Genomic DNA, 18,277 nt, shown 5'->3' on the forward strand with positions numbered 1-18,277 from the left:
GGTTAGAAGTTAGGTTTAGTTAGTAGTTAGGCTAAATTAAGCTAGGTTAGGTTAGGTTAGGTTAGGTTAGGTTAGGTTAGGTTAGGTTAGGTTAGGTTAGATTAGGCTAAGTTAAGCTAGGTTAGGTTAGGTTAGTGGTGGGTGAACACACGCAACACAACTTCCACAAAATATTATCTATCACAATATGTCGCAATATTTATCGTCTCACATAATAAACACACATAGCATCAAGCTCAAGTCTCTACACACTTCAGGCGACATGTTGGATATTAAGTTGACGATGCACAGCATAAACTTCTTCACTTAATATGCAGTAAAGCCAGCGTCCTTCACAGCAGCTCTCAACTCCCTGTTTTTTACTCTAACTCCCCACAACAATCTTCTAAAAGGTTGTCAACAGTGTTCCAGTAATATACAGCCAGAGTTTAGATTCTCAGAAGCTTCTTACGGTAAATATATTTCGTTTAATCCAAATTTATCCAGTTTTCTGTCCTAAGTTGAGTCTCGGAGCTATTTGTCAGCCATGTTTTTTTACGTTACCACCACACAACAGTTTTCTAAAAGGTTGTCAACAGTGTTCCTCCAGTAATGCACAGTCTTGGCCGACATCCTCAAAGGGTTCTGAGAATAGATATTTTTATTTATATACGAATTTTTCCAGTAAATTTTCGGATTTAAGTGTGGGTTCGGAGATATTTGTCAGCCATCTTTGTTTTTAAGTTATTACCACATACCACACTCAAGTTTCGATACAAAGATGGATTATTAAAAGTTCTTATGTTAAAATTTTCTCTTAATTGGTGACGTAACAACGCATTAATAATCGATTCACTTAACCAATCACAAGAGATGGTAGGCAAAATTGCGACCATATTGAGCTGATACTCTACCCTAAATAATTGTTTTTTAATTCCAACTTATATACAGAAAAAAAAAACGATTTACGTAATTGAGAAAGTGAACATTGAAGTCTGGGGTGACATTAAGAAAATTATCATGAGATTTGAGAACACGCGACCCTTCTTCCCTTCCTCCCACTATCCCTCTCAATTCCCTCTCCCTCACCCTCCCTCTCTCTCATCTCACCCCCTTCCTCCCTCAGAGAGATTATGTGAGATGATGGATAGTGGATTACTCCCTCACGCTATGGTAGTTCCAAAGAGAGAGAGAGAGAGAGAGAGACCTCTTACTTACCACTGACAGTCGATCAAACTTTGTCTTAAGAAAACAAACACTCAGAGAATGTCTTGAAGACTGAGAATAACTGCGACAGAATCTGGGGAATGAACAAGTGTGTGTGTGTGTGTAGGAGGGTAGTCCAACTGTGTACGTCATGCAGCCAGTTTAAACACACACACACACACCGCCCCGGGTCGATTCCCCTACGTTTATTTCCGTCCCTTCCTCCTACTCCTTCCTCTTCCTTATTCTTCCTCTCCTTACCCTCCTTCCCTCTTCTTAATCTTCCTCATTTCCCACTTCTCCTTCCTCCTCCTTATCTTTTTATTCTTCCTCTTACTCCATCTTTTCCTTCACCAACCCCACTCTTTAACTACTACCACCACCACCACCACCACCACCACCACCACCACCACCACCACCACCACCCCTCCCCCCCTGGCGTGAGTGGAGACATGAGACAGTGGACTCAACACGCAACCTGACAGCACCTGGGTCGATCCCCTGGACTCTGGCGTCAGTGTGATGGTCTTTCTGTGTGTGTGTGTGGGCAGGGGGAGGGCATTTAAAGTGACCCCCTCCCCCAAAGAACATACATACATACATACAAACTACAGTCACAGACGATAACAGCGGACGACAAAGATACAGACAGATGGTGACGCAGTGTCTGTGTCTGCCGCCAGTGGTCATGTGGCGCCACCATCACTTCCTTTCCCGTCCTACCCTCCCTCATAACTCTCCTGCCTTCCCCTTACCCCTCTCTCTCTCCCTTCGACTACCCTCCAATCAGCCTTTTACCTCCCCCTTCTCCCTCACCCCTCACAATGTCACGTAAGATCCAATAATACAGTCTTTGGCCACGCACGTCAGAGGTAACGTTGGTTATAAAAATAATAAAAGTAGTAGTAGTAGTAGTAGTAGTAGTAGTAGTACCCCCTTGCCCCATTCCCCCCAATCCTTTAGTGACGCACCAGTTATGTTACGAAGAAAGGACAACCACATCACGAACTCTAATTTGTGTACACGACAGACACACACACACACACGCACACTACAGCAGCAAGACAAATATTATCTCATGGTTACAATCGTGTGATGATCCGGGTCAGTGGAGCTTACTAAGGCGTTTCGTGAGAGAGAGAGAGAGAGAGAGAGAGAGAGTACAATCTATTCACAGTTTACCTGAAGCAATTGTGTCCACAGTACCCAAATTACATCGGCTTATTTTCCTTCTACTTAGATAGATAGATAGATAGATAGACATATATATAGATAGACAGATAGATAGATAGATAGATAGATAGATAGACATCCTTCCTGCAAGTTGGTATTGACTGAAACACCACCATTATATCACAGCTCAAATGTGCCCTCCAAGACCTTCTGAGAATTACCTTTGTGTCGTGTCTGAGGGAGGGAGGGAAGGGAGGAATATCTGCAGAGGGGGAGGAAAGGAAGATAGGGAGGAAGGGGAGGGAGGGAGGGAAAGAAGGGAGGAAAGAGGAAGAGCCTTACATCTCCAGTTAAGGGTAAAAAATTCATCTTACGACTCGCTGGGAATATGTAATCTGGGACAAAATGGCTCCTGAGAGTTGGTAGTAGTAGTTGTTACGGCGCTAAATGTTCAGATGCAAATTTGCTTTCTACGTCGAGTTCATTGTCGAGAGTGAGGGTGTGTGAGGGAATGTGTGTGTGAGTGAGTGAGTGTGTGTGTGTGTGTGTGTGTGTGTGTGTGTGTGTGTGTGAGTGTGTGTTGTGTATGTGTGTGTGTGTGTGTGTGTGAGTGTGTGTGTGTGTGTGTGTGTGTGTGTGTGTGTGTGTGTGTGTGTGTGTGGTGAGTGTGTGTGTGTGTGTGTGTGTGTGTGTGTGTGTGTGTGAGTGTGTGTGTGTGTGTGTGTGTGTGTGTGTGTGTGTGTGTGTGTGTGTGTGAGTGTGTGTGTGTGTGTGTGTGTGTGTGTGTGTGTGTGTGTGTGTGAGTGTGTGTGAAGAACAACAGCTGATCACACTAACACTCCCACAGCTAACTACCACTACACTACAACTTCCAGTCAGGTGGAACAATACTCATTAATTCTTCATAAACACACTAGGCACCACACTACAGGCACCACACGCTAGGCACCACACTACAGGCACCACACTGGGCACCACACTACAGGCACCACACTGAACTGGGCACCACGCTAGGCCGCCACACTACAGACACCACTACAAGCACCACACGCTGGGCACCACACTACAAGCACCACACGCTGGGCACCACACTACAAACACCACACGCTGGGCGCCACACACTACAGGCACCACACGCTGGGCACCACACTACAGACACCACACTACAAGCACCACACGCTGGGCACCTACAAGCACCACGCTGGGCACCACACTACAGGCACCACACGCAGGCACACACACAGGCACCACGGTGGGCACCACACGCTGGGCACCACACGCTGGGCACCACACTACAGGCACACACTACAGGCAACGCTAGGCACCACACTACAGGCACCACACGCTGGGCACCACACTACAGGGCACCACACATGGGCACACACTACAGGCACCACACGCTGGGCACCACTACAGGCACCACACGCTAGGCACCACTACAGGCACCACACGGTGGGCACCACACGGTGGGCACCACACTGGGCACACCACACAGGTGGGGCACCACACTGGGCACCACACTACAGGCACCACACTGGGCACCACACTACAGGCACCACCGCTGGGCACCACACTACAGGCACCACACCTGGGCACCACACTGGGCACCACACGCTAGGCACCACACTACAGGCACCACACTACAGGCACCACACTACAGGCACCACACTACAGGCACCACACTACAGGCACCACACGCTGGGCACCACTACAGGCACCACGCTGGGCACCACACTACACAGGCACCACACGCTAGGCACCACACCAGGCACCACACGCTGGGCACCACTACAGGCACCACACTACGGGCACCACACTACAGGCACCACACTACAGGCACCACACTACAGGCACCACACGCTGGGCACCACACTACAGGCACCACACTGGGCACCACACTACAGGCACCACTACAGGCACCACACTACAGGCACCACACTACAGGCACCACACTACAGGCACCACACGGTAGGTCCTCACTACAGGCACCACACTACAGGCACCACACTACAGGCACCACACTACAGGCACCACACACTATTACCTCATGACAAATCCAATTTTTTTCTCTTATGTGATAACTTTTCTGTGGCGTTCCTCTATTAACATTATTTCCCTCAACTATAACTTATAGTAATATAAACTAAGCCACAGTGTGTATGTGTGTGTCTGTGAATGTACATATGTATGTATGTGTCTACGTGAACGTGTGTGTGTGTGTGGCACTCAGTATGCACATGTTGACTTTCTCCTAAAAATTCAGTGCGTGAGGAATGGGAGAGACGTGATGGAGAGATGGTAGTGTGTGTGTGTGTGTGTGTGTGTGTGTGTGTGTGTGTTGTGTGTGTGTGTGTGTGTGTGTGTGTGTGTGTGTGTGTGTGTGTATGTCAAGAGATGGTTTTTATTTTCAACTTGTTTAATAAAATACCGTAATAAAATACACCATTAAAAAAAGGTCGTAATATTTTGAAATGGTTTTAGGATTGAATAAAAATATTTTAACTGTAATAAAGAAACTTTTATTTTAATGCAATGGCGAGATTATTTTATTTACGCAATAAAGAGAGAAATAAATTACCTTTTATAGCACAGGAAAATAAAATAAAACTTTCGTATCTACAAATTTATTACCTAACTTATATATATATATATATATATATATATATATATATATATATATATATATATATATATATATATATATATATATATATATATATTATTTACTATATAATAAAATATTGATAAGAAAATATACAATAAGTTTAATAATAAAGATAATAAAGTTTAATAATTAAGAGAAGAGAGAAAGTTTAATACAAAAGTCAGAACAAATATTGAGAAAATGTTTTGATTGAGCTGAGTTTAATTATGGATGAAATAATAGGAGGCAGTAAAGTCACATTATTGGGAGCAATAAAGTGCGTAGTTTGTATGCTAAAGTGTGTGGGTGTGTTGGAGAGAGATCTTCCAGCGGTCAGGTTAACCTGCAGACAACCTTACGTTCCTTCACTGGCCTCCACAGGTGACCTCGCCGGCCTCCACAGGTGACCTCGCTGGCCAGGTAACATGGAAGGTAATGGCACCTCGACCACTACCACACACCACTTACCGGGTAATGATTCCAACCTTTTATAATTGTAGTAATAAATTTTGTACCTTTATTATTTACCTTCCTATCCTACCCTCTCCCTCACTCCCTCTCCTCCCCCCACCCTACCCTCTCCTCTACTCCCTCTCCCTCCCCTACCCTCTCCTCTACTCCCTCTCCCTCCCCTACCCTCTCCTCTACTCCCTCTCCCTCCCCTACCCTCTCCTCTACTCCCTCTCCCTCCCCTACCCTCTCCTCTCTTCCCTTCCCCCCCTTCCACTCCCTTCCCAACCTCTTCCGTACCCTCCTCTTCCATCCCTTTCCCTTCTACTGCCCTCCCCTCTAATTACTTCAGTATATCCAGAATAACACAAACACCAAAAAGTGACCTTGGAAAACCATTGGCGGCGAGTAATTAACCTTAGAAAAGTAATTAAAATTTTTGAGATGTCATTTTTCCAAGTAATTATACCCTCACCTCACCTCCCCATACCGCCCTCACCTCCCCTACCCCCTCTCCTGCCCCTACCCCCTTGGTGACGTAGGATAGTGCTGTTATGTTCTTTAATTGTTCTTTTCCTTCCATTTCTTCTCTCTATATTTTATATTATTCTTTATTTAGTCTCTTTACACGACAATAACCGAGAGATCATTAATCCTTTCTCTGAGCTCAATGAAATAGTCTGATTTTAGTCAAATAAAAATATTAAAAGTGGCGACCGCAGTAAAAGGGTTAAGAGTGATAATAAAAATTAAGCATTAATAAGATAATAGTAATACTAATATCAATACTAATAATAAAAAATAATATGAGATTTCTTCACTTTCGCCATCTTACATAATAAGGGGATTCCAGTCACTTATCTGCGTTGTCATGGTAACGTGTCAACAAAACACCGCCGCGTTCGATACCATTCACACCGACTCAGGCTTCATAATAAATCATATAACCATTGATTTTTTAATAACATCTTCGCGATCTCATACAAACTTTCTAACTAAATTACGAATAGTAGCTTATATATTTAGTGTATTGAGAGAAGTTTAGTGTAAAAACAATAAAAGTTGCTAATTTATTTTCTATGCAGGGGGTGAGGTTGGGAGTCAGTCAGTCAGGTGTCGAGACAAGGTGAGTGTTGCGTGTTTGTTGTTATTTTGGGTCAACATCACCTGCTAGAGACACATCTACTGCCGCACTGACCTACATTAAGACTTATACTGCAACACTGACTCACGGCAACACAACACTGACTCACGGCAACACAACACTGACTCACGGCAACACAACACTGACTCACGGCAACACAATACTGACTCACGGCAACACAATACTGACTCAAGACAACACAACACTGACTCACGGCAACACAATTTCTAGATATGGCAACAGAATTCCTACTTATGGCAATAATAATGCTGAGTTATGGCAACACAACACTGACTAGCAACACATCATAACCCACAATTACATAACACGGACTCATGGTAACACAAGACTGGTAAAAAACACCACACAACATACTCACAACGCACAAGTTCAAGATTAAGAAAAACAACATATGCTGCACCCCGGGCAACACATTACAAAAAATATCAACACAAGCAATAAACACTACCATTAAACCACACACACACACACACGGACAAACAAGAAACAAGAGTAAACTGCCCAAACTATCGTACCTCTCGAAGACTGTCACGCGACGCTGCCGGATCACAAACGTAAATAGAGAGCATTCACTCACAGCACTCACAAGTAACATATTTAACGCATAAATAACAACAGAAACATACCGCGAATAAACGCCCTATCATATCTTACAACGAACTGTCATATTAAACTATCGTAAACCGGTTTTATTTGACAAATTTGAGGAGCATAACGTAAATAGAAAGGTAACAGCATAAACGAGTATTCTATCAGTGTTATGTATTTTATTGTAAGGTTGTGATAATAATATAAAACAATAATAATAATAGTAATAATAATAATAATAATAATAATAATAATAATAATAATAATAATAATAATAATAATAATAATAACAACAATAATTATAATAATAAATAATCTTAAAAACATTTCATGAAGGTAAGATATTTATTTTTAATTTACGCTAAAAACTGAAAATTTATCATCAAATGTTCGAGTATTTTTAGTAAACACAACAAATTGTCTCTAATAACATCACCAGAATATACCAATAAAAATATCCATTGATAAAGTAAGTCTCAATTTATCTCATTAAAACTTACAATAACACGAACAATATTAACAAACAACAAAATTACTCACACAAAAAACACCGGGAATGCGTATAAAAAAACCTCCAATAAGAGACTGAATACATGTTTTTAAAAGGCTTCCGCCATGTTTGTGTTTACATTAGGGTTGTGTTATTCCCAGGACGAACGCCATCACCACGTCAATAATGCCTCCGGTACACGACGGATTTTTTAGTGTGTTGTAGGATTTTTTCCCCCATTTGATTCAAGCGTTGATTATGCAGGTTGACTGTTGTTAACTGTTGAAGGTTATAAGTCAGTCAGCGGCGGCAACAGTTTAATAAATATATTTCACACAAGTATAAGTGTGTGTGTGTATGTGTGTGTGTGTGTGTGTGTGTGAGATCATACATACACACGCAGTATACACATGTGCATTATACATACAAGAATACTTATATACCTTGACAAACAACACACTCACCACACACACACCCACTATCCACACACCTGCAACCCACACACCAACCATCCACACACCCACCACCCACACCCCACACACCCACCACCCCACCACCCACACCCCCACACACCCCCACCACCCACCACCACCCACCACCCACACCCACCACCCACACACCCACCACCCACACTGTACACTTCAACACACTCACTATAGGCCACCACTAATAACCCTAAGACTACCTGCTGATAATTAACTAATAATTTTCCTAGTTAATGTTCGTACCTTTGTCTCATTTACTCACCTGTATAGTAATTATCCTTCATTAACCTTAATTAAGCGTAAAGACCTGAATAATTACAAACACACATAGTATTACGTACAAACTCACACGTTATTACAAACACACATACTTCTACACATCATTAACTTATATATTGAAACATGACTTAAGGCAAACAGGTGATAACAGGTTAATTAGTTACTAACAAAAGTATGATATAAACAGGTATTTAAAAGCTAATGGAAATAGGTCAATTACGAGGTGAATTACATTGTAATTAAGAGTCATTATTATTTGATGACCCTTTTTGTTTCATCCAATATTGTTAATTACTTCACTGAGTAGTTTGCGTGATAATAACAACAACAACAACAAGAGGAAGAAGAACAAGAGGAAGAACAAGAACAACAACAGGAAGAAGAACAACAACAACAAAACAACAACAACAACAACAACAAGTGGAACAAGAACAAGAGGAAGAACAAGAACAACAACAAAAAGAAGGATATAAATATTGGGCGCCCCAAACAAGAGAAGACAATAATAGAGTCGCTATAACTCACAACCGTCATCTTCAATCAACACCATAAACATTTCTCAACAATAGTCCTCGTCTGTCTTAAGTCACGAGAGAGAGAGAGAGAGAGAGAGAGAGAGGTTCGGCATTTTTCTCTTTGCTCTCTCTCTCTCTCTCTTTTATATCCTAACACTCCCTCTCTCCTTTTCCTCTTTTTATCTCTCTCTCTCTCTCAGCCTAACGTTCACTCGTCACACCAACAAAATTCCATTATTCAATTTTCCTCAACAAGTAAGGGGGGGACAAAACCTTTTTGGGGCACCCCGTCCAGCCTCGCCTAACCCCACCCCACCCCCACCTAACCTCACCCCTCATCACCCAACCCCGCCTAACCTCACCCCTCCCCACCCCACCTCCCCACCCCACCCCCACCTAACCCCACCCACCCTAACCTCACCCCTCCCCAACCCACCTCACCCTCCCCACCCCACCCCCACCTAACCCCACCCCACCTAACCTCACCCCTCCCCACCCCACCTCATCCCTCCCCACCTCACCTAACCTCACCCCTCCCCACCCCCACCTAACCTCACCCACCTCACCCCACCCCTGTACATATTGCTCTCTATTTTTTCCCACACATATTCTCTGCTTTAGCCTCCACAAACAAATTACTTTAATTTTTCCCACGCTTATGTTGTTTTTCCGACGCTTATGTTGTTTTTCCCACGCTTATGATGTTTTTCCCACGCTTATGATGTTTTTCCCACGCTTATGTTGTTTTTCCCACGCTTATGATGTTTTTCCCACGCTTATGTTGTTTTCCCACGCTTGTTGTTTTTCCCACGCTTATGTTATTTTTCCCACGCTTATGTTGTTCTTCCTACAAACAAAAACACAATCATGCTAACACACCTCATACACAGACATACACAAGTACAAACACACAACCTTACACACAGACATACACAGACATACACACAACCTTACACACAGACATACACAGACATACACAAGTACAAACACACAACCTTACACACAGACATACACAGACATACACACAACCTTACACACAGACATACACAGACATACACACAACCTTACACACAGACATACACAGACATACACACAACCTTACACACAGACATACACAGATTCTAAAGTTCTACATCAAAATTTATGCCCCAAAAATTTACATGAAAAATATATTAAAATTAGGTTATTTAAGTCGAGATAAAATTAGTGGCGAGAACAGCTGAATCATCTCCACGCTGTAAACCAACTAATTTGCATATGATAAACGCTGCATTAAAAATTCCTACGTATAATTTTTTTACAATAATAATTGATGAAACAAATTTAAAGATTTTATTGAAATTATTGTATACTCTATAATTCCTGCCAATTATCATATTTAAAAGACTACTTCCCTGAAAATAATTATACTAACAGATAACATGGCAGTACTGTAATATGATAACTTCTGCAAATAATTATCACACATAATATAATAATTCAACTTAAAAAACATATAAATTATAGCCATAGACAGTACAGTAATATAATCTGACCATATAATTAAGAATTTTAAAAAGATTATTTGACTTTAGAATAACGTTAAGTACATGAATTATTTTAAGATTATTAAATTACAAAATAAATTAATACTCTCTCTTTCTCTCTATCTCTCTCTCACTATCTATCTCTCACTATCTATCTCTCACTCTCTCACTATCTCTCTCTCACTATCTATCTCTCACTCTCTCACTATCTCTCTCTCACTATCTATCTCACTATCTATCTCTCACTCTCTCACTATCTCTCTCTCACTATCTATCTCTCACTCTCTCACTATCTCTCTCTCACTCTCTCACTATCTCTCTCTCACTATCTATCTCTCACTCTCTCACTATCTCTCTCTCTAAAAATCTCTAGACTAAAAAAGTTTATTATATTTTCCATTAATTACAAAGTTTAAATTCTCAACAACTTTTAGGTTTTGTATTTATTTTACTTTTGCGTAATTTTAATGTTTTCAACGTTATAATTATATTTTATTATTACTTAAGACACACGCCAGGGTAAGAGGGAGGGGGGGATAGAGGGGGTGAGGGAAGAGGGGTGGAGTGGAGAGGTAGGGAGGGTGAGAGAGGGGAAGGAGGGTGAGGAAGGGGAAGAAGGGTGGGAGGGAGGGAAGGAGGGTGATGGAGAGGTAGGGAGGGTGAGAGAGGGGGAAGGAGGGTGAGGAAGGGGAAGGTTAAAAGAATGGAGTCCGCCGTGCAAGATATTATACATTAATCTACATAATTGCTTCTCTCCCGGACACAACCCCCCCCCACACACCCCTCCTCCTCACCCCCCCACACACACCCCCCTCCTCCCTCACCCCCTCACACACACCCCTCCTCACCCCCCAGACACACCCCCTCCTCACCCCCACACACCCCTCCCCTCCCCACCCCCACACAGTCCCCCTCCCCACCCCACACACACACCTCCTCCCACCCCCACACCCCCAAACACACCCCCTCCCTCACCCCACACCCCCCCCACACACACCCTCCTCCTCACCCCCCACACACCCCTCCTCCTCACCCCCCCCACACCCCTCCCTCCCCTCACCCCCCACACACACTCTCCTCACCCCCAGACACACCCCCTCCTCACCCCCACACACACCCTCCTCCTCACCCCCACACACCCTCCTCACCCCCACACACACACACCCCCTTTCACCCCCCACACACACCCCTCCTCCTCACCCCCCCACGACTTCTCACACACACACCCCTCCTCCTCACCCCCCACACACACCCCTCCTCCTCACCCCTCTCCCCCACACAATCCCTTTCAAAATAAATAAATAAATACCCTAACCTAACCTAACTCCATCGTCTTCAGTACAGTAATTATTCTTATATATATCATTATTATTTTCTCATCCCGTTTTCTTTACAAGGGAAGACTAGGTTAACTGTGGCAGCCCACGGGGAAGGTCGGGTGATGGTCGGGTAAGGTCGGGTGATGGTCGGGTAAGGTCGGGAAAGGTCGGGTTGGTTACTTTTTACTGATATGATCCGTAGAAACTTGAATTAAACTGTAAACGACGAATTTACATATTGAAAGAGAGCAGGAGGATGTGGGAGGGGGAGGGGAGGAGCGGGGAGGAGGGGGAGAGGAGGTGTGGGAGAGGGGAAGTAGGGGAAGAGGAGAAGAGTGAGGAGAGGAGGGAGATGTGAGAGAGGGAGAGGGAGGGTGAAGAGGGGTGGGGGAAAAGGGGAGGAGAGTGGCTTTCCTTAGTTCTTACTTGATGGTTTCAGAGAGAGAGAGAGAGAGAGAGAGAGAGAGAGAGAGAGAGAGAGAGAGAGAGAGAGAGAGAGAGAGAGAGAGTAGTATAGAAAAATGCCAGAAGAAAGAAGAAGACTAAGGAAGTGAAGATCATAACTCGAGGTAATTTTGTTAAGTCAGGTTAATGAACATTAAAACTTGGGTCGTCTCAGGTGAAGTGTGATGGAACCTGAGGTCAGCCTCTACCATGCACACCGGGGGGCTGTCAGAGGTCACCCCCTTACCATGCACAGAGAGAGTCCTCCCTAAGAGACAGGTTTCTCAATAAGCTCAGACTAACAGTATAAATATACATATTATGACAGTGGACGAAGATGAAGGTTAAAAATATGCAAATGGATGCCTAATTTGCATACTCTGACGCTGGATAAAAAGCTTCACACTTCTTGCTCAGACAGGACCGCCTTCCGCACCTCAAGTTTGGCGAGAATCAGACCACCGGTGGTTGAGGCTAACGAGCACTTAGATGTGACAAAGAAAAATATCAAAATTTGTCGCGTCATTTACATAACTTTGTCAACTGAAGTGTAGTTAGGTGTTTGACTGCGGGTTGTTCACTCACCTCACTGCCAGCGCCGGAGAGGAGTTAGTGTAGGCTTTTTATGTACACACACACACACACACACACTTACACACATACATGCACACACACACACACACACACACGTAAAACCACTTAATTAAGCAAAATATTTAAATCGAATTCACCACAAAGTTTATTTTACTCTCAGTCAAAATTTAAATCAACTACATCCGAATAAAGTTGTAGTGTTGTAATTAATTGTAGAAAAAACTAATTAATTGTAGAGCAAAAAATACATTGACTATTTTTTTTACAATTTACTTCAATAATGTATTTGGGGATTTTTTGGTACTTATTACAGTCAAATAAACTTTTTTCATTTACAAGTAACGAGAGAGAGAGAGAGAGAGAGAGAGAGAGAGAGAGAGAGAGAGAGAGAGAGAGAGAGAGAGAGAGAGAGACGCCCTCAACAAAAAGGCAACATAAATATTCAACCTTATCCGTCTACCTCGCGTGACGTCACAAAAACCTAAAGGAATCACAACAAATATCGATCACACGTTACCACCACGGTCTGACCTTCCCCGTCCACAGCCAGCCAATAAAAACTCACCAAAAAACGTTGTTGTGGATCTTAGTGGCCTCGTAAACCCGCGTCAACACACACCCGAACACGACACGGTATTAATGTATTTTGGGGGGCTCTATTTCCCCCTTTTATTTTCATCCTAACAGGTGATGTGAGTATCTCTCTATCTCTCTCTGTCTGTTTCTTAATATTATTATTAATCACACCATTTCATCACAAGAGAGAGAGAGAGAGAGAGAGAGAGAGAGACTGACTTTACACACCATTTCATCACTTTTATTTCCTCACCAATAATAAAGTTCATTATTGTGTGAGGGAGAGGTCGTCTGTAACACACGCTACTATCTCACAACCTTCTCTCGGCGCCAGTGAGAACACTTTATCTCTTTCTCTCTCTTTTTTTTCTCCTTCTCTCTCTTCGTTGTCTCTCTCTATTTTATTCTCTCTCTCTCACTCAACTTCTTCATCCATTTCTCGTTCCTTCTCCCTTCTCTCTATCTTCTATTTCTTCCCCTCTTTCTCACAGTCTCTCCAATCATTTATTTCCCCTATTCTCTTCTCCTTTGTATTTACTCATGATTATTACTTCATGTGTGTGTGTGTGTGTGTGTGTGTGCGCGCGTTGTGTGAATTACATTATGCAAATTCCAACTCTTCCTCTTAATAATGCTGTACTGAAATAGGATTTTTTAGAGACGAGAGAGAGAGAGAGAGAGAGAGAGAGAGAGAGAGAGAGAGAGAGAGAGAGAGAGATTCTACCTTGGTTCCCTCTCTCTGTGTCGTCCCAGGTAGCAACAGGTGAGCCAATAACTCGGTGGAGGGAGGGAGGAACACTTCCCTCCCTACCATCATGTCCATCACCATTGAGCCATTGAATCGCCCCTCCCACCATCACATACCACGGTGTCCCGGCCTAGTGATGTGTGTGTGTGTGTCTGTGTGTGTGTGTGTGTGTGTGTGTGTGTGTGTGTTGTAATGGTCAGCATGCTCGCCTCGCAAGTGAGTGAACCCGGGTTCGATCCCCGGGCAGGGTGAAACTATGGGCAAGTTTCTTTCCGCTATTTGCCTCTGTCTACCCAGCAGTAATTGGGAACCTGGATGTTAATTGATTAGCGGATCGTATTCCAGGGTAATGGTTAGTCAGTGCAGTTGGCGAGTTGTCCGGTCTTCTCGGACTATTCCTTGACACTGAGTTAACCAAGGGTGTGGTTGTTGTGTTGGCGACAGCTTCTACACCTTAAACAAATTCACGCCAAGGTGGCCCCTGGGCCGGCCATCCTCGTTACACGAGGGGCAACCATTATTATTTAGTAGTAGTAGTAGTAGTAGTAGTAGTAGTAGTAGTAGTAGTAGTAGTAGTAGTAGTGGCAGTAGTGGTAGTAGTGGGCCATCACCGTACCTCACAGTAATTATGTCTCCCCGTCTCTACACCTGGACTGTGTGGAGTGGCTGACAGCTGACGGCTCTATCTCCAGTCTCCTGACCTCTCTGTTGTGGCCTTACTCACAGCTCTATCTCCTAGTACCTCTAAACACTGAGAGCTCTAGTCTTAATATCTCCCTAAGAGCTACAGTACATAGAGCCATTTGTCATTTAAGAGCTGTGTTCCTTACATTTATTGGAGCTCTATTGAAAGACTTGTACTAATGTAAGAGCTCTATTCCTCATTATGTCTTTGAGCTCTATATTTATCTCTCAGAGCTCACCAAACCTTCCGGACACATCATCACCATCTGTCAGCTGTCGGGTGGTGAGATCTGCTGTTTTATCTGACAGCTGTGGTCTTATGGGTATCAGAGTGCTGTTCACAGTGGTAACATTTGCATATAGTCTGGCTGTTTCGCTGTGTAAGTGTGCTGACAACACTCACACACACACACACACACACACACACACACACACACACACAGAGCAGGTCAGTTTGCTAATGGGCCCCTGTATTAATGTGCTCCAGTCCTAATAGGCCCCAGTAATAGGCTCCTGGCCTAATTGATCCTAACCTAACCAAACAATTGACTGGGGTTCATCAGTACTGGTGTTGGTCAGACTGCAAGTGTGAGGGTATGAGGCATGAGGTATGAGGTGTGAGGTTATGAGGTGTGAGTGTATGAGGTGTAGGGGTATTAGGGCATGACTGTATGAGGAGTAAGGGTGTGGGTGTATGAGGTATGAGGGTGTGTGTGTATGAGGTGTAGGGGTATTAGGGCATGACTGATGAGGAGTAGGTGGGTGTATGAGGTAGGAGGGTGTGTGTATGAGGTGTAGGGGTATTAGGGCATGACTGTTTGAGGAGTAAGGGTGTGGGTGTATGGAGGTATGAGGGTTGGGTGTGTAGGGTATTAGGGGCATGACTGTATGAGGAGTAGGGTGGGGTGTATGAGGTATGAGGGTGTGGGGTGTATGAGGTGTGTAGGGGTATTAGGGCATGACTGTTTGAGGAGTAAGGGTGTGGGTGTATGAGGTATGAGGGTGTGGGTATGAGGTGTAGGGGTATTAGGGCATGACTGTATGAGGAGTAAGGGTGTGGGGTAAGGAGGTATGAGGGTGTGGGTGTATGAGGTGTAGGGGTATTAGGCATGACTGTATGAGGAGTATGGGTGTGTAAGGAGGTATGGAGGGTGTGTGTGGGTGAGGTGTAGTATTAGGGCATGACTGTGAGGAGTAAGGGTGGGTGTATGAGGTATGAGGGTAAGGAGGTGTAGGGGTATTAGGGGCATGACTGTATGAGGAGGCGTGTGGGGTGTATGAGGTATGAGGGGTGGGGTGTATGAGGTAAGGGGAGGGGGGTGTGGGGTGTATGAGGTATGAGGGTGTGGGTGTATGAGGTAGTGAGGGTGTGGGTGTATGAGGTGAGGGTATTAGGGCATGACTGTATGAGGTGATGTGACTTACACAACTGTTAGGACATGGGGACAGTGTCAGGGGATGAGAGAGAGACATGGGGACAGTGTCAGGGATGAGAGAGAGACATGGGGACAGTGTCAGGGGATGAGAGAGAGACATGGGGACAGTGTCAGGGGATGAGAGAGAGAGACATGGGGACAGGTCAGGGGATGAGAGAGACATGGGGACAGGTCAGGGGGATGAGAGAGAGACATGGGGACAGTGTCAGGGGATGAGAGAGAGACATGGGGACAGTGTCAGGGGATGAGAGAGAGACATGGGGACAGTGTCAGGGGATGAGAGAGAGACATGGGGACAGTGTCAGGGGATGAGAGAGAGACATGGGGACAGCTGCTGGACACTGGCCGGAGTGAGTACCAGTGTTGCAGCTTTAATGGGCGAGACTACCAGTGTGTTTCCTCTCCTGACACACTCACTGCCTCTCCTGACACACTCACTGCCTCTCCTGACACACTCACTGCCTCTCCTGACACACTCACTGCCTCTCCTGACACACTCACTGCCTCTCCTGACATAATAATTGTATGTTTGTGTCTGAAATGTGTATGTGAATCAGTATGCATGTTTGTGTATAAGTTGACTCATAAATTATCTTAATTATACACCTTACCTGTCACACCCAGCTGTCATACGTGTCACAGCTGTCACCTGTCATACTATAGATGTCACCTGTCACCTGGTCATACCTGTCATACGTGTCTCCTGGTCATACCTGTCATACGTGTCGCCTGGTCATACCTGTCATACGTGTCACCTGGTTATACCTGTTATACGTGTCACCTGGTCATACCTGTTACACCTGTTATATCTGCCAGCTGTCATACGTGTCACAGCTGTCACCTGTCATACTATAGATGTCACCTGTCACCTGGTCATACAAGGTGCACTCCAAGGCATACCTCTTTTCCTCCTCCACCTCCCCTTCCTCCTCCACCTCCCCTTCCTCCTCCACCTCCCCTTCCTTCTCCACCTCCCCTTCTCCTACCTCCTCCTCACTAACGCAGCTTCATAATCAATTAAATGGCCCCATCAGCCGACAATACCTGTTAATTAGTCTGTGTCAATTAACCTGCGTGCGTTCTCAGGTGAGCGGCAGAGTGAGCGTTCCTAGTACTCCGAGAAGCTGACCTGACCTGACCTGACCTGAGTGAGCGAGTTTAAGTAATTATCTTAAATGGCTCACTTATGATAAGTTACGAAATTAAACAACTCCGAATTATTGAGACAATAATGAGTGATGCTTCCCCAGACCTCTCGTGGTGATGTGAGGTGTGAGGGGTAGAGTGTGAGGTGTGAGGGTGTAATGTGAGGTGTGAGGGTGTAATGTGAGGTGTGAGGGTGTAATGTGAGGTGTGAGGGTGTAATGTGAGGTGTGAGGGTGTAATACTCTCATCTCCTCCACTAAAAAACACCAACATTTTAACACGGGGTTGATGAACTAAACTCACTCAACAGCTTAAATAACTCCCAAATGAAATCAGCTAAAGGAACGGACAATCAGCTAAAGGAACGGCCAATCAGCTAAAGGTACGGCCAATCAGCTAAAGGTACGGCCTCTCAGATAAAAGTAATGACCAATCAGTTAAAGTATCGGCCAATCAGCTAAATAAACGGCCAATCAGCTAAAAGGCAAAGAAATACAAGGCAATAACATAAGCATTACCACAACCCGGATTTATCTAACCAGTCACGACAACGCAACTCGGAAGTTAGTCTGGGAGAGTGGGAGGTGATGGAGGCAAGCGCGTGTGTGTGTGTGTGTGTGTGTGTGTGTGTGTGTGTGTGTGTGTGTGTGTGTGTGTGGGAAAAAAGTAATAAGACAGACGAAGAATAAAAAGAATAAATGAAAGGCAAATAAAAAATAAAACCTCATTTAAACAAAGAAGAATAAAAAGGCAAAAGAAACAACAAAAAATAATAATATAAAAATCAGAGGAAGTCAGAACAGAAAATGAGAATTCTTACAAGGGGGAAA

Source organism: Homarus americanus, unplaced genomic scaffold (genome assembly GCF_018991925.1).
Source record: "Homarus americanus isolate GMGI-L3 unplaced genomic scaffold, GMGI_Hamer_2.0 scaffold25013, whole genome shotgun sequence".
Classification (NCBI taxonomy): Eukaryota; Metazoa; Arthropoda; class Malacostraca; order Decapoda; family Nephropidae; genus Homarus; species Homarus americanus.